The sequence below is a fragment of the Lissotriton vulgaris genome, chromosome 1_1 (assembly GCF_964263255.1).
Source record: "Lissotriton vulgaris chromosome 1_1, aLisVul1.2, whole genome shotgun sequence".
In the NCBI taxonomy this organism is placed as follows: domain Eukaryota; kingdom Metazoa; phylum Chordata; class Amphibia; order Caudata; family Salamandridae; genus Lissotriton; species Lissotriton vulgaris.
Genome location: NC_141685.1, coordinates 1447034802 through 1447047540, shown reverse-complemented (window position 1 = coordinate 1447047540; position 12739 = coordinate 1447034802).

Genomic DNA, 12739 nt, shown 5'->3' with positions numbered 1-12739 from the left:
GCATTTGCGATAAACCTTGGTAATACCAAGGTTTATCTGCGATAAAAATAACCGCAGCTCAGCGTTAATTTTTTCCCGCTAACCAAGCATTAGCGATAATTATCGCTATTGCTTGGTAATATGCCCCAAGATTCCATAGTGAGATAGCAGCAGCAGAATTAAAAGAAGCTTAACATCAAGTTAGACAGCTTATTTATCCTAAAAACAGAACAATAAAATAAAAAATAAAAAGTTAGGGAATACGTTATTCCTCCTTGCCTGCCAAGGGAAGATAACAAAACAAAAATAAAAGAGATGCCACGGAGGAGGAGAGGATAGTTAAATTATGATGACAGTTCGGGGGAGCCCTATTACCAATCAGTACTGGACAGTCTAAGGGAGGGCAACGGTGTAACTCTGGAGGGTGGGCTTCTGAGGTAACATTTAGCTCATCATTATGGCCCTTACAGTGCTACTTGAGTTGTTCGTTCCTTCAGAAATTTTTTTGAAGCGGGCCTCAGCTGTTTCAAGAAATTTGACCATTCGGCAACTCAGTTGAATGTCATCTCCTTTGAAGCAGGCTAGCGCCGCTTGCCAGCAGGTCCGTATGTTACGGATGTTGAAAAGTGGTCGCAGTAGGAGGCGGCGATCTTTGGTGAGCTTGGTGCAGGTAGAGATCAGATGAACTATATTTTCCTTGCCAATCCCACAGAGTCGGCATGTTAAAGGTAGATTTGGCCGTAACCATGGAGGAAGGTGAGCCGCTGACGGCAGTAGGCCTAGGCGATATTTCAAGAATTTCTCTTTTGTTTTTTTAGTGAATCCTATCTGCAGATAGGTTTGAGGCAAGAGCATATTGTATGATTGAACTGTAAGCCAACCATGAGCCCGCTCTGTTAGGGCAGCTTTGTCCTGCAGCAATGATTCCTTCCGTACTATTTTATTGACCACCTTTTTAAAGAGAGCTGTGGAGCCTGAAAGTTCCCAAAGTTGCTGTAAGCCAAGGTCCTCAATGGCTGCTTCCAAGTACCGCCTTGCCGGGCATGTTTCTTTATTTTGAAGCTCCTTCCACAGGAGAGCGTTTAGGGTCTTCGGGTCTCCCCTGCTTACTTTATGCCAGGTTTTTATGTAGGCTCCCTTGCGCGCCAGCTCTTCTTTTTGTAATCCGAACTCTAATCTCATTTGGGCAGGCGATGCATACCTTGGAAGGCTGAAGATCATGCGCAATGCTTTTGCTACTGTTCTGTCTAGTAAGGGAGCGTCCCTTCCCCTTATAGCTTCGCTGCCATAAGTGATTGCTGGAAGTAATTTTGCCTGGATTACTTTTATGAGAGGAAGCAAGCTTGGCCCCGAAACTGTGTTTTTTAGATTTCTGAGCGCCGCTGCAGTGATTAGTCCTCTCCTTTTTATGGCTTCACATTGCGGCTTGAAATTGCCCTTGTGGTCTATGATGACCCCCAGATATCGATATTTGCTGACCTTTTCTAGCTTTCTGGATGACAAGAGCCAGTTTCGTGTTGCTTTCTTTTTTGAAAGGTTAATACACATGATTTTGGATTTTTCACGATTGATGGTAAGCCTGTTGGCAGTGGAATATCTTGAGGTGATGTCCAACAGCCGCTGAAGGCCGACCGGAGTCCGGCTGATGAGTAACAGGTCGTCTGCGTAAAATAAATTTGAAATCTGTGAGCCCCCTAACTTTGGAGCGTGCGAGTTGCATTCATTTAGTGGTATAGATAATTCTCCCATGAAAAGATTAAAAAGTATTGGGGCGAGTACACAGCCCTGTTTTACTCCTGTATATGTTGGAATCTTTTTTGTTAGAAAATCACCGGTGCCGAGCCTAACTTGCACCCATGTCTCGCTGTGTAGGAGAATTAATTGGTTTAAAAGCACCGGGGGGATGTTCAACTTGTGTAGTTTTTCCCACAAAAGATTTCTGTCCACGTGGTAAAAAGCCGAGCTATAGTCAATATAGCACAAGTAGAGTGGGTGGTTCGCTTCTTGGGCCGCGTCGATTAATAAAGAAAGAGCTAAGATATTAGAGGTAGTTCCCATAACTTTGCAGAAACCTGTTTGGTTGTATGGGATTGCTGAAACTTCAGTTGCCCAGGATGACAGTTCCTCTAGAAGCAGACCTGCGAAATATTTGGCTTCATTATCGAGCAGAGCCACTAGCCGATAATTTTTTGGTTCGCTTTTGTCACCCTTATTAAAGATGGGGGAAATAATGGCTCCCCTCCATGATGACGGGATTGATGATGTCTGCAGAATCTTGACAAACATTGGTCTGAGGGCAGCTGCCCAATAGTCAGGGTCTTGCTTAAATAATATGGGGGGGATCCCGTTAGGTCCCGGGGACCCCTCATGCCTTCCCTTTGATATTCGATAACAGATCGAGGCGCACTTAATTTCGATTGTCTGGTCTTGCTGCCGGGGGTCGTTATAGTCACAGCTGAGTGTTAAACTTTCCTCGGTGTCTTTTATGAATTTGGACGTTCCTTGGATGTTAGTGTCGGTACCCTTGAAGTGAGTGCTAAGAAATATTATCCAATCGTCTTCAGGGACGAAGGAATTAATGCCTTGATTCCCCCCGTAGACAAATTGTAGATTTTTCTCCAGAATTGAGCGCTATTGTTTGATTTAGCTTCATATAGGAGTTTTGCCCACAGATGCTCTTCAGATTCTCGCTTAAGCCCCCAAACCAGCCTCCCGCGATCACGCTTTAACAGACTCAGTTTGTCCTTGACAACAGGGTCTGTCCTTACCCTTCGTAACTTTTGGCCGATAAGAGTTTTTAGATGTTTTAGATGAGCATTATTTGTAAAAGCGTGATTGGGATGCCGCGTCGGATTAACCGACTTTCCCCCTCCTTAACGCTGGTTTTTCCTCAGTGTTTTTCCCATGTTTTTGCGTAGTGTTCCTGTAAATTTCTCCCAGCTGGCAATTAGATCTGTTGTTTCATTTTGGGCATCACCAAGTGCTTGCTTTGCGTAGAGCAGGAGGCCCATGGGGTCATCTGTTCTACACTTTAATCGCCTATTGTTTGCTGTATTGCTGTATAAACTAGTTCATGCCCAATGGCGCATGCTGGGGTTGAAGTTGCAGAAGCCTCTAAAGTCACTTCTTGTGGTAGGTGATCACTATAATCAAGTAAACCGATATGGAAGTCAGTTGTCACTTGAAACAAATTACCAGAGAGGAAGGTGAAGTCAATTGTTGAACTGGTTGTTGTACTGTGGAATGTTGCTGCTTGGGGACGATCCCCTGGGAATCTCCCATTAAGCGCTCGTAGACCAAGTTCTTCAAGAGTTACTAAAAGTCGCTGTGCTGCTTTAGTCCTTCTTCCCCCTGATGAGTTGTCTTGAGAGTAGAGTTCCAATGCAAATGGATCCTCAATGGTGCTGACTTCGGTGGCTGATTTATTAAACATGTTCTGATTGAGTCTCCGCTAACCATCAGACTATTGGTATCCTCTGCAGTTAGTAGCTTTATAAGCTCTTCTTTCAGTTGCAGGGCTCCTTGCTTCTTACCTCGGGGATGTAGGTAAAGGTTAATTAAAATTAAATCCTCCATCTTTCCCTGATCTCGGATGGAGATTCATGATACTTGCATTGCGTTGGGGGAGTCTAGATTGTATGGTAGCTGGACTACTGTACGCGTTCTTTTTAACGAACAATAAGTGACGAGGCCCCCTTTTTTGTGAGCAAATCTTGCAGACTGGGTTGGAGGAATGGAATGCAGGGTAAATCCTGGAAGTGATGGGGGAGAGTCTGACCAAGTTTCTTGCAAGGCTATGATGTCGAAGCTTTGCAAGTAGAGATTTAGATCTGAGTCCATAAGCTTATCCCCAATGCCGTTCATGTTCCACGAACAGACTTTGAAGTTTTTAAGAGAATTCCCAATTTCAGACTTGTTATGTCAATGATTTTCCGGCTTATTATTTATAGTCCTAGATAACCATGACCAGTCTGAGTTAGATCGCTCATTCCCGGCGTATTGCCTTCTTACGCCTGGTCCTTTTGGTTCTGAACTGGACGGGGAGTTGCTGCGAGCCCCTTGCAGTACAGAGAGTGAGTGGTGGTCCTGGATGGCCTGATTTTGTGCGTTCCGGTGTACAAAGTCACTTGCCAAGGGATCTGGGTATCTCGGTTTTACATATGGGCAAAGTATTATGCCCCAGCTGTTAAGTTTCGCTTGTTCGTTGAGCACGCGCTCAGCCACCTCGGTTGAGGCCCATACAGTTTTAGTGACCTCCACCCCCGGATGTTCCGGTGAGACTGTGAATTCAACTGAGTCGAGATCCTTGGTGGATATGTTTGTTAGGGTATCAATGGAGTTTAGCAGAGGTAGAATGTTACCCCTGTTTAGGATGTCAAAAGCGCCCCTTGACGTGTATTCGGGATTAATAAAATTGTGGGGTTACCTAAGTGCTCCTTTATCCGTTTGGGGCTGCTCAGCTGGCTTGTGGGGGTAATCTCAACCCTGTTGGATTTCTCTGCTGGCATTCCCTGATCAGGGGCCTTTGTTTCATCTGCTTCACTTATAACCTGTTTTGAACAACTTCCGGTTGGTGTTGCTTCAGGGGGATGGTCTAATTGTATCCCTTTGTCCATTTTGGGAGCTATATTTTTGGTTCTTATGGTGCTAGTGCTAATGGTAGTTCTTTCTCCACAATCGATCAGACCCTTGCTTGTGTGAGATTTTATAATATTTGCGCTGCCCCTCGGGGCGGGGCCGTCAACTTTTGTTGGGGTCGTCATGTTAGGAGTATTTATTTTTCGATTCTTCTCTCTTGGCTCGTGTGCCACTGGTCCTGAGTAGGGAAGGGGCGTGAGTCTAATTCCGAGTCTGTCTCTGGCCTCGTTAGGGTCCACTTGTCAGGCGTTGGGTCTGAGGGCAGAATGCTGAGTTTGTTATTTTTAACTTTCCCTTCAGCCAAAGTGCCTAGCTTTGACTTGCGGCCCTTCCTCCTTTGCTTTCTGCCTCGTTTTGGGGAGCGTCCGTGGTCCCTTGGGACATCATTTTGGATGGGTTCCCAAGTCGGGAATGAGCCATTGTTCGCTGCTACCAGGGTTTCTCCATCCCTGGAATGTCGTTGCGCTCTCAGTGGTGTTGCATTTCCCTCTTCCCTTGCCAGCTTGTCTTTTTGTATTAGGGGGCGAGCCCTCAGTAGGTGTTAACATTTCTCTGTTGTTTGTTTGCCGAGCTAGGTTAGTACTCTCCAAATGAGCCGTTGGTAAACTATTTTTGACGGTCTCTCTGATACCTGTAAGGAGGTTGTCCATTGCTCCAGGTAGTGTAGCCAGCTTGTCCACAATTGCGATGCCAGGACAGTTTGTTTGTATGAGTGCTGTCTCCTCTTGTGCTCTTTTGACCAGACTGTTCAGTTCAGCTAGCTTATTGTCGATGTTGGAGACAAAAACTGATAGTGAGTGTAGAACGGTTAACTGAAGATCCATTTTGTCCGATTGATATTGGATGGCGTTAACAGACAGTTGCATTTTGTGCAAGAGAGATTCCCATACGTCTACTTTGGTTTGCGGAGGTGCGATCGTAGGGCCAAACTGTGGGGCTTTGCATCTTGGGCTTGTTACAGCTTCTTTTGGGGCCACGTGAGGCTGAGAGGTATAACGGGCAACCAGTTCTTCCCGCTCTTCTTGCGTGGGATACGAAGTGACTGGGTCCAAAGCTTTTGATGGAGTGGTGACTGTGGTTGCCTGCACCGGGAGGTGACCTCGAGGAGGGGTTAGGGGTTGCTCAACCTGTGCCGAATGATGAACTTGTGCCTGAAGCATGAGCGGCTCCGGTGCCGTAGAGAGGTCCCCCGACCAAGGCTGTCCCGATGGTATGTCAACATATTCAACGGTTACCCCTGTGCACTTAGTAAGTTCTGAATGCTCTTGCCCGAGATCTTGTGGAGAGGGTATTTTTTTCTACCGTAAGGTCCTGTATTGGTCCTGGGGAGCCTTGCCCTGCCTTTGTTGCAGGACCTAGGATCCTCACCTTCAAGGTGCTTGGTATGCTAGGAACTGGTGCCGGGGTAGCCGGGACTTCTGGGGTGCCAGGGATGCTGGGCTCCTTAAGAGCCGTTTGGATCCCTGGATTTTTCTCAGAGACTCTGGCGATCTTGGACCAGACTTCTGGGGAGCATTTTTCTACCGATGGTTTGGTGAAGATCTTCTAAGCCGATTTTATTATAGACCCCATACTAAGGGCACTCTGAATAGATTCCTGCTGTTTGCTCGTGAGTGCCTTTGATTTTAATTCATGCACTTGGGACTGAATTGAGCCCGGGTCAGGATCGAGGCCCCACTTTCTGATGGTCATCGAAGAGGTTGCCCCTCTGTGGGATTCGCTGTAGTTTCCACTGTGATTTTTGGTCTGTGAAGTGTCAGTCCATCTCGTCGCTGTCTTCTTCTCTGACATCTTCTTCTTCTCCTCCTCCTTCTCCGTCTTCGTCATCCAGCGCCTCCAGGGGGGGCTTTCTTTTCAACCCTCTCATTGGCTCTTTCTTTTGCTCTGTCTGAATCTCTTGTTCTGGTGCGTAGGAAACCGGTAGTATCGGTGTTGGCAGGTTGTTGGGCTGCTGAGTATTCAGGCAAAGAACCGAGCCTGCGTCCTTGATGAATGAGAATTTTGTATAGATTTTTGGTTGGTAGCTTAACCCTTTGAGGTTATGTGATAGCTCAGGGCTTGGGAGGTGTGGGAGAAAAGGGGTCAGAGGGATCAGCCGCTCATCCCCCCTCCCTCACCCCCAACTGCCATCCCCTTCTTTAGATCATCTTCTTTGCCGACACTCGTAGAGTCTGTATTGGAATTCTTGTTGCCCTTATTTGCTCTCTTCGATCTTTTAGTAGGGTTCAGGGGTACATGTGAGTCCCTGGATCTCCCGGATCTCATTGTGATCTTCTTGTCTTCCTGCTTTTGTTCCAGCCCTTTGTTCTCAACTTCTTGTTTCTTCGACCTCTTCTTCGCGGGGTATTGCCTTTGCCTTAGCCCTTGCTGCGTTTACTCCCCCCTTGAGCCCTTTGGACCCAACACCCTTGATTGAGTAATCTAGTCTGGTAGGGTCTGGAATAGGGTAGAATAGACTGCTGAGGCCTGGGGGTGGGGAGCCAGAAGACGGTGGCCACGGGTTGGGGGGGCTAGGTCCTAACCAAATGCTGTGGCGTCTGTGGATGTGTTACTACTTCCGTCTTTCAGACCACTCTGCATAAAATACTGGGGCGTCCCTCCTGGGTGTGCCACTCGTGAAGTCTCTTCCTCCTGCTCTTGCTGGTTCTGTAACCCCGCCTCTGCCTTGGAGGTTTGAAAGTAACTCTTTCCTTCCTTCCAACTGCCCAAGAAGCCGATCCCAAGCCCGGCCGTGGCAGCTGGGTAGTAGTGAGGTAGCAGGGCTGCAACCTCCGTCTCTCTCACTTACAGGAGGGGGCTGGATGGAGGGGGGGGAAGCAGACAGCTCTCCCCCACTCACCCCCTCTCTGCGCCGTGGGCAAAGGGTGAGAAGGGCGCTGCTCCTGCTATTCACTTGCTGCTCAGTCTGTGCTAGACCACTGCCACAGCTCACCTGCTCTCTGTCTGGTCTCAGTCTGCCGGCCGCAGCGGAGGCTTGAGTAGTGGAGTTGCAAGATTCCTTTTCCTTGCTGTAGCAGGCTGCTCCAGCTTTGGCTGCGATGCGACCGAGGCTCCCACTTCCCGACCCCCCTGGCTCCGGGCTGTCGGCCGGTCCAGGGGAGCAGGAGGGGGCTGCTGCGGACTGGGAAACCCGGACTGGGTCACCTCCCCTGCAGCCCCTGCAGCACCTATGCACGTAGTTGCTGCGTGGTGTGAAAGACTCCTTAGCAGCTCCGGCCACGTTAAGTTAAGTTTTAGTTTTATTTTATGTTAATTTATTTGCACTGGCCTCAAGGAGGAATATGTTGGCTCCGGCTGCTTTTGAGCAAAGGTTATGGTGTGCCAGACTGCTTAGCGGCCGAGAAGGAAAATATTGGTGGCTACAGCCGCGCAGAGCAGAGTTTGTAGTCGACCGCGTCCAGGCAGTTTGGCGGCATCTGCACTGACCGCCAAAAAAGTCCAGCGGCTCCGGCCCCAGCCAAAGCGGTGACCTCACTGTTCGCAGCTCCCCGCTGCCGAAGAATGCTTGCAGACACTGACTCTGACCGCCAGGTCAAACCCCCTCGGCTCTGGATCTGCTCTTCTTGCTTCTCGCTTACTCGCTCCGTCCGAGCTGCGAGCTAATGGCCGGCTGCTGGCTGCTCTGCTGCGGAATATTCCGACTAGGGGGTAGGGGTGCTGTAGATCGCTGCAAGCCGCTGCAAGCCGCTGTACTCTGCTGTACTCCGCAGCCGCTCCCCGCCACCTCTCCTCTCTCGCACTACTGCTCCGTTAACCTCGGGCAACTGCAAAACACAGACCGGATTCCTGGTCTCTAGCACAAGGTGAAGAAATTAGTGAGAAGGTTGTATTATGCAAAAAGTCCAGCACTTAAGCTTAAACAGTTAAACAGTGCTCTTTTGCATGGATCTGAAGTGGATGTGAAGACTATTTGTGAAGAAATTGAGTTTTGTTATTTTGGGAACAAAGAGGACAGTGTAGAAATGGATATAGTAATGGATGGTAATGTGGAAGACAATGTACAGATTTCAAGTACAGAAAAGTTTGATGAGGAAATTACCAAGTTTAAGGTGAAATCAAGTGAAAGGCCTAATTTAACTTGTGTGTGTTGTCGACGGACTCATTATAAGATTCAGACTAGGTTAGTTGATTTATATGCAAAATGTGAATTGGAAAATAATAGTGAATGGCAGGATTTTGTAAGTTATTTGTTGGTGGAGAATTCTTTTGATTTGAGTTTTGATCAGTGTATTTGTAATTATTGTTTGAAAAAATTTAAATGAAAATAGAATGCCTGCTAGAGCTGCTCATAATAATCTTCAGTTGATAGATATTCCTTCAGAATTGATGGATTTAAATACTTATGAATCAATTTTGATTCAATGTGTCCATCCTTTTCAAGCTATTGTTCGCATGGAGCCTAAGATAGGGAAATTACCTCCTACAGATTTACAAAGAGGATTAAAGGGAAGAGTTGTTTATTTGCCTCTAGATATCAAGAAAAATATTGGTACAATTGGTGTAGAAAGAGTAGAAGAGGATCCTCTGGTTATTCTAGTTAATGGGTTTCCGACAAAGAGTAAGAAAATCTGACAAGATTTAGTGGATGTTAGGAAAGTCAAAAAGGCAACGTTGTATTTGGTCAAAAACAATGAGTACTATAAAGATGTAAGTGTTGGAGCAGAGGAAAGAGCTACAGAAGAAGACAGTGATTGTTCAGTTGGCCAAATTGAAAAAGTTGATGTGTCTAGAAGTGAAGAAATATATGAACATTATACTGTTCATCCTTTGCATTCCAAAGAAGTAATGGGGAATGCAATTGACTTGTTTCACATGAAAGCAGCAAAAGGAAGTCCCATTAGTGTATGGGAAGAAAGTTTGGAAGCTCGTTGTTTTCCACAATTATTTCCAACAGGTCGTGGTGGACGATATGACGATCGACCAGTTCAAATTCCTGCAGCTGAATACCGGACTTTAAGATTATATGCTGAAGATCCAAGGTTTCGGCAATGCATTCCGTATTTGTTTCATATACTGTATGAAAGTGATTTGTCTGGGCTTTCTTATGCAGTTAATCATATATTGAAAAGTGGAGCTCATCTGCAAAATGTTTCAGCAAGGGACTTTATGGAGAAAGTCAATCTGCAAGACAGTATTTTGGAATCTCAGCTAATCAATCTCATGGCATGTCAGCGTGGAACAAATGAGTATTGGTTCCATCGTCATGGGGAATTGAAATGTATGCTAAGAAACTTAGGAACTCCTACATGGTTCCTCACTCTTAGCTGTGCTGAGTATGCATGGGACGACTTACTTCAATTTCTACGAGAGGCAAATGGAAACATACAAAATATAGAATTGAAAACACCTGGAGAACTGTGTTCTTTGGATCCAGTGAATGTTTGCAGATATTTTAATCATAGATTTGAAGCTATGATGTCTTTTATTACCAACAACAAAAAAATCCTCCCCTTGGAGAGGTTTTGTATTTCTTTTGGAGGAAGGAATATCAAGCGAGAGGTGCTCCTCATATTCATATGCTGTTATGGATTAAAGATGCACCCAAATTTGGATTAGATTCGGATGAAACAGTGATGAGTTTCATTGAACAGTATTCAACATGTGCTGTTCCAAAACCTACTGAAGAAAACAGTTTAAGGCAACAGTTTTACGTTTTCAATCTCATCGTTGTGGAAAGTACTGTCGTCGAAAATTTAAAAACAAGGAAAAGTACTACACAAAATGTCGTTTTGCGTTTCCACGACCAGTGATTTCTAAGGGAAGAGTAAATAATTTGATGTCATCTCTACGACATACTGTGACGAGGAAATCTCCCAAAAATACATATAATTAAAAAAAAAACGAAGAGTCCAAGTACATCAACGACTACAACCCAGTGATTTTGTCCATGTGGAATGCTAACATGGATATTCAGTTCGTTGCTGACAACTCTATTGCTGTGGCTCGATATGTGACATCTTACATCACAAAAAAAGAAAAAACAGAACTGAAGGAAATGTGGGAGGACATTTCACATGAAAAGAGTCTAAACAAGAAATTATACAGTTTCAGTCTGAAGATGTTGTCGCATCGAGAAATTGGAGCATATGAATGTTCTGATCGGTTATCATCAGCAAGTCTCTATGCCAAATCAAGAACAATCATTTGGGTGAGTCTAGGTCTTGCTGCAACACGAAACCGAGTTTTGAAATCTGTACAAGAAATTGAATATTTGGCGGAGAAAGAACCAAACAGTACAGGTATTTTGAAGACAAATATGTTGGATACATACTATCCAAATAGAAGTACTCACCTTGAGAACACTTGTTTGTATGAAGTTCTGCAAAACTACAGTTATAAGAGGAACATCACAGAAGATATCAATAATGGAAAATATGCTGTCATTGGGTATGAAGGATGTCTAGTGAAGCAGAGAAAAGGCCATTTGATTAATCATCGAAAATTGAGTTGCGAAGCTCCAGACAAAAGAGAATTTTACTATTTAGCTCTTTTGCAACTATTTAAGCCATGGCGTACAGAAGAGGAACTACTTGGAGATTTTCTGTGTTATGAAGACTCTTTTAATGCAACTAAGGATACCATAGAATGTCCTGTTTTTCCAAATTATCTGCAAATGTTGAACAAAGAAATAGAGGAAGACACCACAATTGCTGAAGAGATTGCTAGAGACAGTTCTCAAGACAAGTCAGAGTTCTACTTCATTGAGCCAGGATCCACTAGGAGGACCAATTATCCAAAATGAAGCTGCAACTGCCATGGATGAGGTATTTATTTATTTATTTATTTAGCAATTTGTATAGCGCCTGGTGACCCGAGGGCATCCCCGCGCTGTTAATATTGAGTCCTACTGAGGGGGAGAGAGGTGGAGGGTTTATTTAGGGAACAAAAGGGTTTTAAGTTTTTTCCTGAATGTCAGGTGGTTGGGCTCCAGTCTGAGGGAGCGTGGGAGAGAGTTCCAACCAGTGGACGCTTTGACAGAGAAACGTCGGCCTCCAGTGCGTGTTCTCTTGAATTTAGGGATGTTGGCCAGGTGCTCGTTCTCAGACCGTAGGGCCCTTGGTGCAATGTAGGGGGTGACCAGACCACTGAGGATCGCAGGTCCCGATCCGTTGATTAGTTTATGGGCCGTGCACATGGCCTTAAACTCCACCCTTTGGCGGACTGGCAGCCAGTGCAGCGCCTTAATGGCGGGTTTGGCGGATACTCTAGGAGGTATGCTCATGATTAGGCGGGCTGCAGCGTTCTGGGTTCTTTGCAGTCTTGCTAAGGTGGCTTCCGGCGCACCTAGGTAGACCAAATTGCTGTAGTCTAGCCGTGACAATATGAGGCCCTGTACTAGTAGTTTCCTGGACACGGGCGGTAGGAGGGGGAGAATTTTGCGAATAGTTCGCAGAAGCCCAAGACAGGTTCCGGCGGTTTTAGCCGCTTGGGTCTTCATTGAGAGGGCGGGTTCTAGCCAGACTCCGAGGGTCTTGATTTCGTGTTTCGGGGTGGGGATTTCCCCGAACACGTCTGGCCAAATTGCCGGGGGGATGGTCGCCCATTGTTTGCCCATGAGCATCACCTCGGTTTTGGAACCGTTGAGTTTCAATGACGATTCACACATCCACCCGTGAATTTCGGTGAGACAGTTTGGTAATTTGTCTGGGTGGTCGTCAAGTTGGGAGAGGGAGACGACCAATTGTGTGTCGTCAGCGTAACTCACGATTTTTATCCCGAATGGTGTTACCACATCTTCCAAGGGGGCCATGTACACATTAAAAAGTGTGGGGCTCAGGGAGGAGCCCTGAGGAACCCCGCTGGTGAGTGGAAGTGTGGACGAGTGGAATTCGCCGTCCCAAACCTGGAACGTGCGTCCAGTGAGAAAGGACTCTATCCATCTGAGTGCCATCCCGGTGAGCCCTGCTGTCGCCAATCGATGGAGAAGGACACGGTGATTGACCGTGTCGAAGGCGGCACTCAGATCCAGGAGGATCACTGCCACTGATCCCCCTGAGTCTAGAATGCGCCTTGCTTCCTCGATGACGGCAAGCAGGGCGGTGTCTGTGCCGTGTCCCGGACGGAACCCGGTTTGGGATTGCCGCAGGATGTTATTAGTCTCGAGAAATCGGGAGAGTTGACT